General features: G+C 28.8%; 1 protein-coding gene across 2 annotated transcripts in view; it reads left to right on the top strand.

Annotated features, from left to right (window-relative positions):
• The first annotated feature begins 498 nt into the window (after nt 1-498).
• Nucleotides 499-13,813, top strand: part of LOC145306535 (homeobox protein cut-like) — a 97,886-nt gene continuing 84,571 nt past the window's right edge. For both annotated transcript variants that reach the window (XM_080148705.1, XM_080148704.1), the window contains exon 1: nt 499-804. The gene's annotated coding sequence lies outside the window, so the exon portion shown is untranslated. The remainder of the gene's footprint in view (nt 805-13,813) is intronic.

Genomic DNA, 13,813 nt, shown 5'->3' with positions numbered 1-13,813 from the left:
TCAAATTCTAAAACTTTATTGATTTCAAAACTAATTTTAAAAACATTGTAAAAGTTAAATCCTAAATCCTAGGAAATTTTCATTTTGTTTATATTAAAGAACTGAAAATATAACTCAAAAAGAAGGGTCTAAAACTTATTTTTACATATTACAGCAAAGAACTAAAGTAAAAGCTGCTATAAAAGCAAACTGAAAAACACGATAAAATATAATTCAATTGATAAATAAAAGAACATCCCATTACATTGTAAAAGCTTTTTTTTGCAGTTAAAAATGCTCAATAAATCGACAACGCTTTTTAGTAGTTATGTTTGCTATAAAGCTATATAGAAAGAGATTGATAGAGAGAAAAAAAGAGAGAAAGGAGATGGTAAATCGGGTGCGCACATACACCCTCACCCACCTCTCTTTGTGTGCTTTTTGATTGGGGGGGCTGGGGGTGTGGGGGGGGAGGCTATACTCCTCCTAGCTGCGTAGAGCCATTTTCAATCCAAATTGTCATTTATGTGTGTATGTATAATACTCAGTTTGTTAGAAATATCTCTGACACAGAATACACTCAAATTTTTCAAAACAAATAAAATAAATAAACCCTTCTTTTTTTTGCCAAAACAAAGCTGGGTTGAAAATAAACAATAAAAAGTGTTTTTTTTTAAATAATAAAACAATGATTTAAAAAGTGGATTAAATAACATAAAAGTGTTATATATTACAAAATTAGTGACTTTTTATGAATTAATATGTTTTTAATGAACTATAATATTAAGTTTAATCATACCAATTAATGTACAAAGCAAAAATAAGGTAACGTTAATGTTTTTATATTTTTTCATATTGTATTAGTAGTAAGGTTGTCTGTCAGTTAACATCTCACTAACCACTAAATAGATTGACTACTTAATTCAAGGGAAGCTCTACATAGGTCTTTAAGGGATGGTTTTAGCTATTTACCCCCCCCCCCCCCTATAGATGCCAGGGGCGCAGATGCTAATTAAAATATAAAGCTTTGAGATATAAAAAGAAACATTTTTATCAAAAAGTCAGATTTATAAGAGAATTAATAGTCAATTAATTTGCATAAAAGTTATTAGTTATCTATTTATCAATAATAGCTTACTGAAATGGGAGCTAATCAAACCTATAGAACAATAAGGTATAACTACATAGCATGCATGAATACCTATATATCAGATAGGTATATCTATATGACATAGGCATAAGTATATAAATGAAATAGATTTACTTAATTGTCAACATAATTTTCAAATTGATTATTAATGCATCTATAAATAAGTTATATAGTACAACTAAATAATATAAAAATTATATATTTATCGAATGAAAAGACTTCAATATAAAAATTAAATCTATCAAAGGCCTAATTCTATCAATTTTAAATACAAGAATTGGTCCATTAAGTAGTAAGGTAGCGAATTAATCATTTAAATAAAGAAAAAAAGCTAAAAGTTTTTTCGAAAAAATCATTCAATTTTTAATTAAAATCCTCGAAAAAAAAAATGATTTAAATATCTATATTATTTATAAATTTATCTATTAAATCTGTAAATGTTTTTAAAATAAATATCATATGTTACTAATTAATTACGAAATTAAATTAATAAAATATTTTTTTCATAAAAAGTCACGAAACCTTTCCAAAATAAAATCATATCTTTTTGCCTCAAATGGTTAGTTTTTAAAAATTTTCTTAATCTCTCTCTTCTAGCAATTACCGAGATCTTTTAGTACAGAGAGATATACACACAAACTTCCCCCTTACATCAGATTAGGATTTTAACCCAATACTTTTAATCAAAAGCTTTTTTTTACAAAAGGAAGAGATAAAATTATGTAACGATTTTTTAATAATTTGACATAAAAACTATAATTAATAGGATATCTAAAAAGCAAAAGGTGGCCTCTATAGATTGATAGATAGATAGATAATTAGATAGATAGATAGACAGATAGATAGATAGATAGATAATTGGACAGATAGACAGGGGTGGCCTGTATTTTATATCAGAAAATTTTGATCAGATTAAAATTATTGCTTCCGGTAGCTTTATAGCTTTCCAAACAGTTCCATATAGATAGATATTTAATGCAGAAACGGATACTTTATCTCAGAAAAATGTTTAATAAATACTAGTTGCTTCGACCCTAGCCTTAGGGAAGGGCGTTAGAGGTCAGGATAATAGCTCAAAACCACCAGAAGACATTATATAGCTCCCTTGAAGACAATTGGGATCAAAATTTACCTTCATGTAAACAAACCTTACTACTTTATATAATATCCATAGACACAGTGTTTCGCCCTTTTAGGGCTCATCAGTATGGCTCAATTCATCAGAATTAATTTTGCACTTGGCGGGGCTTGAACCGGGAACCCTATAGGATTATGTAATCTGAAACGATTGACATTGCATTGGTAACGTTCAACAAGTATTGTCAACAAATCACTGTGTATGAGAATTTGATTAGAATGGTCATTTGATTTCAAGCAGTTCAAGTTTTAAACATCCATAAAAGATTAATTTCATAATAGTTATTGGCATGAGTTTAGTATTTTTCTCTATTTTCTCCTTTTTCTCTTTTTCCTATCTCTTTTTACAATATTATAATAAAATTGATAATAGATAAAAAGACTAATAAAACAGTTTTGCTTCCAAATTTTTTTTCCAGTAAAGAAACCAATTTGATAGATTTTAATTGACAAAAAAGTTAACGGCTAATTTGTTTTTTCTTTGGTAAAACTTCCCTGCTATTACTAAACACAGAAATAATCAAATTTTTGCCTCAATTGACTTTTCCCTGCATCCGCCAGCCTTCAAAGCTTCCCGTAATAAAACGATTAATACCCTTAATTAAATTTTATACCAAACGTCCATCAAAATTTGAGACAAGGAGAGGGGGGGGGGGGGTGAGATAAAAAAGGAGGAAAAGCAACCAAAAAAGACGAAAAAAGAAAGAAAGAGAGAAGAAAGGTTACAGAAAGAAAGGGGATTTAGGAAAAATGATAGAATTAAACAAGGATACCAACATCTCACATTCGCGAAGCATTAACTTGTTCAACAATCAAAATAACAGTCTTATTTTAATAAGTTTTTGCATAATTAGTTGATAAGTATATAAAAATCAACAGAGATTGTCTAAATGTTGAACATAACAGACAAACCGACAGACTATTGACTTATAGAGTAGCTTCACAAACTTTTTAAAAATACATGACTTTTCGGTTATAAGACACGTACGATTAAAATTTGTTTCTATTTCAAATCGAGAATTTTTTTCAAGCTATTTTTTGTTCAGCTTCTTTGATAGGTCAATGAAAGATTGTTTTATATTTGAGGATTAGTTACAGTGTAGCTATTTGAAAACTATAGGATTTACAATAAGATTGTATGTACGTTCGTCTGTACGTCAGACAGTGTATCTTTCTTCTTTAAAGACGGATTTTAAAAGAATTAAAGCGTTAATTGAATTTCTTTAATGATAATGTAGCTTTTTTGAACTTCTTGTAGAACTAAATATTGCTGCGCTCTTATTTACAAAACTTGTGCTTGTTTTAAAATTTTGTGTATTTTTTCTTTACGCTGCACTTCATTGTCATCAATTTTAAGATGTACATTCACTTTCGCACATTTCAATGCTTTATCAGAACCGCATATTGTTATAACAGGAAAAATTTCCCTTTTCTTTGATTATAGGGATCTTAATTGATAAGACAATAGACTATTGAATTTTATTAACCTCCATTTATGGTAAACACAATTACCTTTTCTGTACATAGATTATAATTAATGGTATAAAAGTATGGGCACTGAAAATTTGTAGAATCTAATAAAGACTTGATAAAAGTAATCAACGCTTCAAAGCCAACGAATGAAAGAAAGTGTTTATGAAATTTATGTACCAGCATAATTTTCATTCCAATGTCTGTCTTCACTGCTTTTATTGATTTTTTTTTACTATTGTATCTTTATGTAATTATAAAACTCTATGATGAAGTTTTAATATGCAATGCGCCTATAAACGCACACCCAATTTTATATGACAATATTATGAAAACAGGGAAATGACACTTTAAGAATAACTTTTGTGCCATTTAGAGCCATTTTAAGATAATTTAAGGTGCATTATTTGCCAAATGTACCACTTTTCTGCACTACCTCTCCGATTTTGTTAATACTCTATATTTTGGTCCGTTGGGTGATTCAAGGATGCTGGATGGCCAAAAAAAAGTTTCAGAGTCCCTGGATGTCTAGATATCTAGCTATCTATGAAGGTGGGTAACAAAAATTTAAAAAACACCCATTTTTTCACAATTTTAAAAATTAATTTTTTCATCAATCTTACATCCAACCTATACATTTTATACACCAAAATGATCGTTTATTCATGTAAAAAGCGCACATAATGCTATTTTGGCCAAAACTCTAATTTTACAGGGTGTCCAACAAAAAGTGTATTTTGGATATCTAGCGTAATACCCAAAATACCTGTCCGAAAAAAATCATTTTTTTTGGCTTAAATCCTGTGTTTTATCTGTGGGCATATGTGGTATATAACGGTTCTGACCACCCGGGACTATAAGGTTGTCAAATTTCATTTTGGAACACCCTGTAAATGTGATTTTTGTGTCTGTAGAGCTAAAACTTGGTCCAAATTGGCTATTTTTTTCAAATTACTCTAATATGTGTCTTAGTATGTTTGGCCATAGTGTTTTCTGACCAGATCAATATTTTCCTATTTTTTGGACACCCTGTATTTTCAAAAAAAGAGAAAAAAAAATTTAGTTTTTTTAAAAATTTTTTTTCTATTTTTAAGTTACTTAAATCTGTCATATAGATACAGATTTTGACTAATAACGATAATATTTGCCTATTTTACAAATTTTTACACTTTTGGGACACCCTGTGCATGTTTTTTAAAAATGATGGTTTTTGCCCATTTTTGGGAGGAAGGAGTCGTTTTAAGGCCGTAGACTATTTCTTCATTTTTGTAGAACTTTTTAAGATACATCATTTGTTATTTATGCAAAAAGCGCAAAAACCGAACCGTTTTGCCGTTATTCACTGCCAAAGGCGGAATTTTTTACGTTTTTTGCCGTTCCCGAGGATTTAATGCGCATTTTAGGTAGGAAGATGTTGATTTTTCAAGATAACTGTGAAATACTTTTATTTAGGAAATTTAATTTTCTAAAATTCATGTGAAGTCAAATTTTTTGTGCAGCTAACCGTTTTTCGTCGAGATGGATTTCAATTGTTAAAACAAGAAAATGAAGTGAATATAATATAGATAATTGCTATAACATAAGTAATAATAAAAGAAACATAAACCATGTGCATTTGAAATTCCTTTTGACAAAAATCGGTTAAATATACAAAAATTTTTACTTCACATGAAATTTAGTAAAATAAAATGCCTAAATAAAAGTATTTCACAGTTATCTTGAAAAATCAACGTCTTCCTACCTTAAATGCGCATTAAATCCTCGGGAACGGCAAAAAACGTAAAAAATTCCGCCTTTGGCAGTGAATAACGGCAAAACGGTTCGGTTTTTGCGCTTTTTGCATAAATAACAAATGATGTATCTTAAAAAGTTCTACAAAAATGAAGAAATAGTCTACGGCCTTAAAACGACTCCTTCCTCCCAAAAATGGGCAAAAACCATCATTTTTAAAAAACATGCACAGGGTGTCCCAAAAGTGTAAAAATTTGTAAAATAGGCAAATATTATCGTTATTAGTCAAAATCTGTATCTATATGACAGATTTAAGTAACTTAAAAATAGAAAAAAAATTTAAAAAAAAACTAAATTTTTTTTTCTCTTTTTTTGAAAATACAGGGTGTCCAAAAAATAGGAAAATATTGATCTGGTCAGAAAACACTATGGCCAAACATACTAAGACACATATTAGAGTAATTTGAAAAAAATAGCCAATTTGGACCAAGTTTTAGCTCTACAGACACAAAAATCACATTTACAGGGTGTTCCAAAATGAAATTTGACAACCTTATAGTCCCGGGTGGTCAGAACCGTTATATACCACATATGCCCACAGATAAAACACAGGATTTAAGCCAAAAAAAATGATTTTTTTCGGACAGGTATTTTGGGTATTACACTAGATATCCAAAATACACTTTTTGTTGGACACCCTGTAAAATTAGAGTTTTGGCCAAAATAGCATTATGTGCGCTTTTTATATGAATAAACGATCATTTTGGTGTATAAAATGTATAGGTTGGATGTAAGATTGATGAAAAAATTAATTTTTAAAATTGTGAAAAAATGGGTGTTTTTTAAATTTTTGTTACCTACCTTCATAGATAGCTAGATATCTAGACATCCAGGGACTCTGAAACTTTTTTTTGGCCATCCAGCATCCTTGAATCACCCAACGGACCAAAATATAGAGTATTAACAAAATCGGAGAGGTAGTGCAGAAAAGTGGTACATTTGACAAATAATGCACCTTAAATATAAACTTTATAAAATTAATCGCAGATCAAAACTTTTTTTCTAAAAATAAACTAAATCTTAATTTCTATTTGTTATTTAGACTTCTTGTCCCTTCTTATATTGACAATATGGTCTTTGTGTAACCTCTTTTTTTCTGTGTGTCTGTCTGTATGTGTGTCTGTAAAGCTTTTTGTGTGTAATTTTTCTTGATTTGATGCAGTATAACATACACACACATAAAACACACAGAAATACACCGAATTACACATAAAAATATTACACAAAATCAACAGTCCTATCCTTTTATGTAAAGTAGTAAGGTTTTTTTTGTTTGTCTGTCCTATAAGATCTAGTTAACCACTGAACCCATTGAGTTCTCTATTTTGGGAAGGTTTCAGACTATTTTTCTGTCCACAACTTTACGAATACTGGATAATAGCTAAAGATACAATACTTTAAAAGCAATCTTAGTGAAGGAAGGACGTACAGACATTTTTAATTCTTACTATAGAGCTCTTGCACTCTAAAGAAAATACTTAAAAATGAAGAAAACGTACTTTTAATACCTAGAAAATCTAGGAAGAAATAAAAAGAATGCATTTTTTCCATTTTTATAACTTTGATAATGTATTAGAGTTCAATAACTAGAATGATGTCCGTATGTCCATACCAAAGTAAGATTTCATATACTATCATTGTATTTAGTTTACTGTTCTTTTCCAATCAAATGTTAAATATTTCACAATTAATAACAAAAAAATTACTCTACTAGAATATTGAAATGCTGTAATTAATATCAACAAAGAAATAAATTAGAATAATTGTTAGAAAATGTTATTATAAGCTTCGAAAAAGTTTGAGGCAAACTATTTTAAAATGGGTTAGAAGCCTTCTAAAAAGCTCTAGTGCTTTTGACTGCATTTTTAGTAGCGAAGCTACTCTATAATTCACAATGTCCGTCCGTCTGTCCGTCCGTCCGTCCGTCTGTCCGTCCGTCATGAGACAGAATAGGGGAAACGTGATTTTCTCGGCTCCTATTAAAGATAGACAGCTGAAATTTTTTGACAACATTCCCATTATTAAGGAGCACAATTAACTTTCAAACATCAAGGGCGGTCAGACCGCTTTTTGGCAGGTTTTAGGCTATTTTTGTATTTTTCACATTTTTCTCCATATCTTCAGTGTTTATGGTCCGATTTTAAAATTTTTTTCAGTTATTGATATCAAAATTAAATTTCCTGTCGTTTACAGTAAACAATCATGACGGCCAAACTGCCATTTTGCAGGTTTTAGGCTATTTTTGTATTTTTCACATTTCCACCATATCTTCAGTGTTTATGGTCCAATTTTCAAAATTTTTCAGTTATAGATAAAAGAATTAAATTTTCCGTCTTTTAAAGAAAACAACCATGACGGCCAGACTGCCTGTTTGCAGGTTTTAGGCTATTTTTGTATTTTTTCTCATTATTCTCCATATCTTCAGTGTTTATGGTCCGATTTTCAAACTTTTTTCAGTTATAGATATCAAAATTAAATTTCCCGTCGTTTAAAGAAAACAACCATGGCGGTCAGACTGCCTTTTATCAGGTTTTTGGCTATTTTTATATGTTTTACACATTTTCCCATATATTTGGTGTTTTTGGTCCAATTTTCAAACTTTTTTGGGATATCAGTATCAAAATAATTTTTCCCATTGTTATGAGAATCTTTTATGTAATCTACTTTGACCGTCGTCATCATTAAAAATAAAACAAGGTTTCGTGTTTATTTTCTCCAATAAATCTATTCTTGTTTTTAATAAATACACTTTAAATCTACTTTTACGTATTTCCATCCACGATTTTTTGTGCTTCGCTACTTATGGATGTTGTCATCCTTGTTTATATTGACAAGTAAAACTAAATTTAGGCTCAGTGTTTAAAGAAAAATATTTGCTTTTTTCACACGGTTTCATTTGCGTGTCCGCGGAAAATATCTTTTAAAATCAAATAAATGAGATTGAAATTGCAATATTTTTTGCAAGAAAAAGAGAATAATGTATTTTATGATTTTCCAGTATGGCTTCGAAACCGATTAATCTCTGCTTGATTAGAACCGTTTCTCATCCATACTGAAAATCATGTAAAGCATTGCATTACATTACAGACAATTTTAAAAATTTCAAAATACAAAACATTAAATTAATACACCAGTTTACTAAGTACGGGGCTATGGTCCCTCAGGGCTTACAAAACTGATTTTAATCTTATAATTTTTCATTTTAATATCCACGGAAATCTGTCTATAATACCATGCGATAAATAACTATTCTTCCTCATTTTTTTAGATATTAACTTTTTATGAAACTAAAATACTAAAAACTGTTCCATTTTCCAAGAAAATAATATGAAAAAAGTATATGAAAATAGCATTCGAATTTGGCAATAAAAAAGAAAGAAAGAAAAATAGAAAGTAGATTTTTTTTCTTTTTAATTTTCTTCCTATTTAAATATTAAGAAAAGAGAAAAATAATGTAAAAAATTGAAACACAATTTTAAAAAAGTAAGTACTTAAGACATTATGCAATAGGCATATGTTGATGAAATAACAGCAATTAAGCATCTTATAAATATTGAGATAAGAAGGAATGTCTTGGCATATGAACAGGCTTTGTTAAACACAAGATTATAACAATCAAGATGTTGGTTGTCTATGGGTGTCATAAATATCCTGGGCATATGAAAATAACTAAATAAATCAAGGCAATCCGTGACAATCTGTTTTTCAGACAACCTGCCCCTGTTTAAGATTATGAAAATATTGCATTGAATTTTTTTTTATTGGTGAAGAGTTTCATTTATTTCATTAATTACCCCCTCCCAATGATGAAGGGATACGACGAGGGATGATTAATTTATTAGCCATTTTTATCTACACACCCATAGATTTTAAGTAAAGTTGGTGCAAACTTTAGTACCCTAAATATTTCAGCCAACGAATGAAATATCGTGTTTAAAAAACCTTGTGTGCTATTAAATTTTACAGTTAAATGTCTCCTCCCTTACTCTCAATACATTCATATATATACAGACAACCAACTCATTGATTGCAGGACTTTTACAAGACGTTCTAATTCTTTGCAATCGTGATTTGATTCTGTAAACCAAGGCATTCCTCAAATTATTTATTTATGCCATTGAACTATCCTTCATCTCTGGTAAATATGCATTTTATTTTTGTAATAATTTTTCCAGAAATTATATTGAAGTTTGGTTCATTTAGAAATTGCTTCTAGATTTTTTAAGTAGCGCAGCTACTCCAATATTTTAACTGTTGGATCATGCATAATCGTCAAGTTAGGTTGGGTTATACACGGGTGTAAAAAAGCCCGGTAGGATATGAGATTTTGATTGGGGTTGGTTTAAGCAAATTTATTGCATGCATTCAGGCACTGACAACAAATCACAATATGCCATCTATCAATTTCATTAATGGAAAAGATTGAACGCCTAAGGTTTGTACAAGCCAATCAAAATTTTTAGGCCAACGAATAATGGCGACAATAGCTATCCATTACTGACATACGGACAGACCCTGATCATTGAAAAGCCCCGCTTTTACAAAATATTAAATTGAGCAATCTAAAAATGAACATTGTTGAAAAAATGTTTAAAATTTCCGCCCGTTTGAGACTAAAGGGGAAATTTGTATATATTTTTGAATGAATTATACAAAAAATTCGCTATCAGAAAAATAGATAGACAGTTTCAAAGAAAGAGATAATGATGTTAAAAAAAGGTTAAACTAGATAAATAGTTAAAAACCTGCCTACAACTAATACAAATTTTTACTGAAAATAGTGGAATTTTAAGACCAGCAGTATTAGAGAACTTATGAAACATAGTATAGGATGATTCCCTAAAATCTAAGGAATAGAAAAATAGCCTAAAATTATCCTGGGATATCAATCTTAACAAACAAAATCGTACTAAATAGTTAAAAAATTAAATGTGTTTATACATATAATAATACTTTATTTTATAGGAGATATTTTCGTCATCCTATTTTTTCTCTCTTTCTCCTTTCCCATCTTTTTTCCCTGTCTCTATATCTGCATTATAAGTCAGGGATACAGTGATAAGAAGATAAATTTATCTTCCCTAATAATTCCTTTAAACTCTTATTTCACAGCAAAACTTTATCATTTCTTTAATATTTATGTTTCGCATTGTATTATAGACAGCTTTCTGTGGCAAACAAAACTGGTTTTAATCCTATAATTTTCATTTTAATATTTGTGGAAAATTGTCTGTATATATAATTTTTCAGTATTGCTGAGAACTAGTTCTAATCCAGCGGATATTAATCGGTTTGGAAGCCAAATTTTTCCCTTGTATGCTTATATTTGATCAACAAACAATTTATATTGCAAAACTTTATTTTTCGTCCATTACCCCATCCCGATACTCGTGGTATTATCAATGAAATTTAATACATCTTACAAATTGATAGGAGATAGAAAAGAGAGAGAGAGAGAGAGAGAGAGAGAGAGAGAGAGAGAGAGAGAGAGAGAGAGAGAGAGAGAGAGAGAGAGAGAGAGAGAGAGAGAGAGAGAGAGAGAGAGAGAGAGAGAGAGAGAGAGAGAGAGAGAGAGAGAGAGAAGGAGCTTTCTTTTTTTTTGCGCAAAAATATCTTTGGGGAAAATGTTTGAATTTGCGATAGTGGGCTAAGATTGAGACAAATAATCAAAAAAAAAACTGGATTTTGACCGCCTTTTCATAAAAGCTTCGTACAGTTCATAGATGGTATATATCTATTTTAAAGACGTCTGGTTTGTTAACCTTCCCAAAAGAAATATGTTACCCCTTTCCATTTTTATTATAGATTATTTATCCAATTCTAATTTTGTAAGAATGTCATTAAAAATAGGTATTTAGTCATAAAGATAAAAAATGACGAATATATTTTTATGTATGAATGTCAGAGAACATTCATATCATGCATACCTAAAAATCCAAAAGTTCTAAGTGTTTAATATATCATTTTGTTTTTTAGATAACAGAAAAGTTGGAGGAAAAATAGTTTTATTTAGGTGCTTTTAAGACAATTTCTTCTACGGACAATAAAACTTATTAATTTCTATAAATATAAATAGATTTATAAACAATACCTTCAATAAAAATCATGATTACTTAATATTGCTGCATAACTAAAAAAGAAGATTATTACAAACAAAAAATCCGCCCATCAAAAGCAGTATAATGAAGAGTAATATTAAATTTCAAGAAAATATACATCTACATATTAACAGCCAAAGTGATTTGTATCTTTATAAAAAGTAGTATAATGTGAAGTAAAAAATTAATTATTTACTTGTAAGACATATGTCTTAAAGTCTAAACTCGAAAAAGGGATCATTTTCTAGTATTTTACGTTTTATATTTTTTTTGTATGTTAAGTTCTGTAAATAATTTTGTTATTAGATTACCCTTCTCTATCTATGTTTTTATAATAAAATATTTACATACATATACAATTTGAAACTGATCTGCTAATAAACCGCATTCGTAAGACTAGGGGATAATTCTCAGAAAAAAAAAGACAATATCCATGAGTGTAAGCGTCATAAAATAGCCTAAAACCAACCCAAGACCTAATTGAAAAAAAAATATCCCGTGACCAAGATGAAGCTTTTCTAAAATTGAGAACCCAAACAATTCAAGTATTATCGTCTAATGTTATTATATTTCTGATTTTAAACTCTTAATTTGCTTCGCTACTTATGGATATTCTTGTCAATGTTACAAAAATAAATTTATGTATCTAATACTTTGCTAATATCAAAGTAACGTAAATAAAAATAAAATATTTATACTTTGGGGGAAGCCTTTTAAACTAAATTATCAGTTTTGAAAATATTAAATACAAATATTTTTGTAAACCAATAAATGAACAATTTTTATAGCATAGCAACTTCAAATATTGGTTATTCAGTTATTTTGTGTTTATTAAAATTAACCACTAATTTTCTTGAATCCTTTAAATACATACATTACTTTATTTTTACTGTATAATTCTTTGCTGTTCTTTTTCACAAAGATTACTACTGCGCTTCTTATGAAAACTGGGTATTTAATGTTTATTTTATATATTTTAAAACTAGAATTACAGTAAATACGTAATAAAATGATATTATTTAACAACAAATTTACTAGAAACAAAATATTTAATAGAAAATCCATATATACAAAAGATATTTTTTAATCACATAAAAAATTAATTGTTAAAATTAAGATTAAAAATTAAAATGTACGCATTAAATTGTTATCCATTTTATGGCTAAGTGTTAATGGCTGATATTATATTCTTCCTATACTATAAAATAGTAAGGTTTTTTTTCTTAAGATTTTGATTACTACTGAACCGATTAAGTTCTCTAATTTAGGGAAACTTCACATAAGTCCCAGAGTGGTTTTAGGCTATTTTATTTTAAGATGCAAGTCTTAGGCTATTTTTTTCAATCTTTAAATACAAAGCCCCTTGATGCTAGTGGTGCAGCCGCTAGTAAATCATAATAAATGCTTATTTGACTGATATTAACGTCGAAATTAACAATTCAAGAAAATGAAATTTTCCATTTAAAGCTGTTTTAATAATGGCATTTAAAATTATGGTTTTAGGAAAAGAATATTTTTTAAAATTAACAAATTTTATGTAAAAAAATATTTGTTTTTTTTCCAAATAACCAATCTATAATATTTTGTTTAATTAAATGTCATTTTTAGAGAACTAATAGTAATTCGATATTTACTTTAAAAATTCAACTAAAAAATAGCAAAAACGATAAAAATGCAAAGTTTTTTTATATAAAATTTAACGAGACAATAAAAAATTAGTAGTTATCTATCGCATCCTATTATAGACAGCCTTTCGCGGATATTAAAATGAAAAATTATAAGATTAAAACTAGTATTAATTTTAAGATTTTTAACTTAATATTTGTAGAAAATACTAATACTAAGTTATACATGATTTTTCAGTATGGCTGAAAATCGGTACTAATCCAGCAGATACAGGGAATGAAAAAAATAGGAGAGAGTGAGGGAAATTGACAATTGAACAGTTATAAAGATGCAACGCGTCCATAAAAGTACTTGAAATAGATTAATGATATTTATAAATATCAAATATTATTCAATTTCTATTTAACCCTTACAGATCGGGCCCCTATTCCCACCTTAATAGATCGGGGGGGGGGGTCATATTGACCCCCCCTCTATCTCGGCTTCTGTTACAGATAAAGACGTAAAATTTTTTTCTGGTGGTTCATGTGTATTTTTAGAGAAAATTACTTTTTCTAATCAT

The sequence above is a fragment of the Acartia tonsa genome, chromosome 14 (genome assembly GCF_053477335.1).
Source record: "Acartia tonsa isolate MP-2025a chromosome 14, ASM5347733v1, whole genome shotgun sequence".
In the NCBI taxonomy this organism is placed as follows: Eukaryota; Metazoa; Arthropoda; class Copepoda; order Calanoida; family Acartiidae; genus Acartia; species Acartia tonsa.
This window is presented reverse-complemented; position numbering and strand designations above follow the sequence as displayed.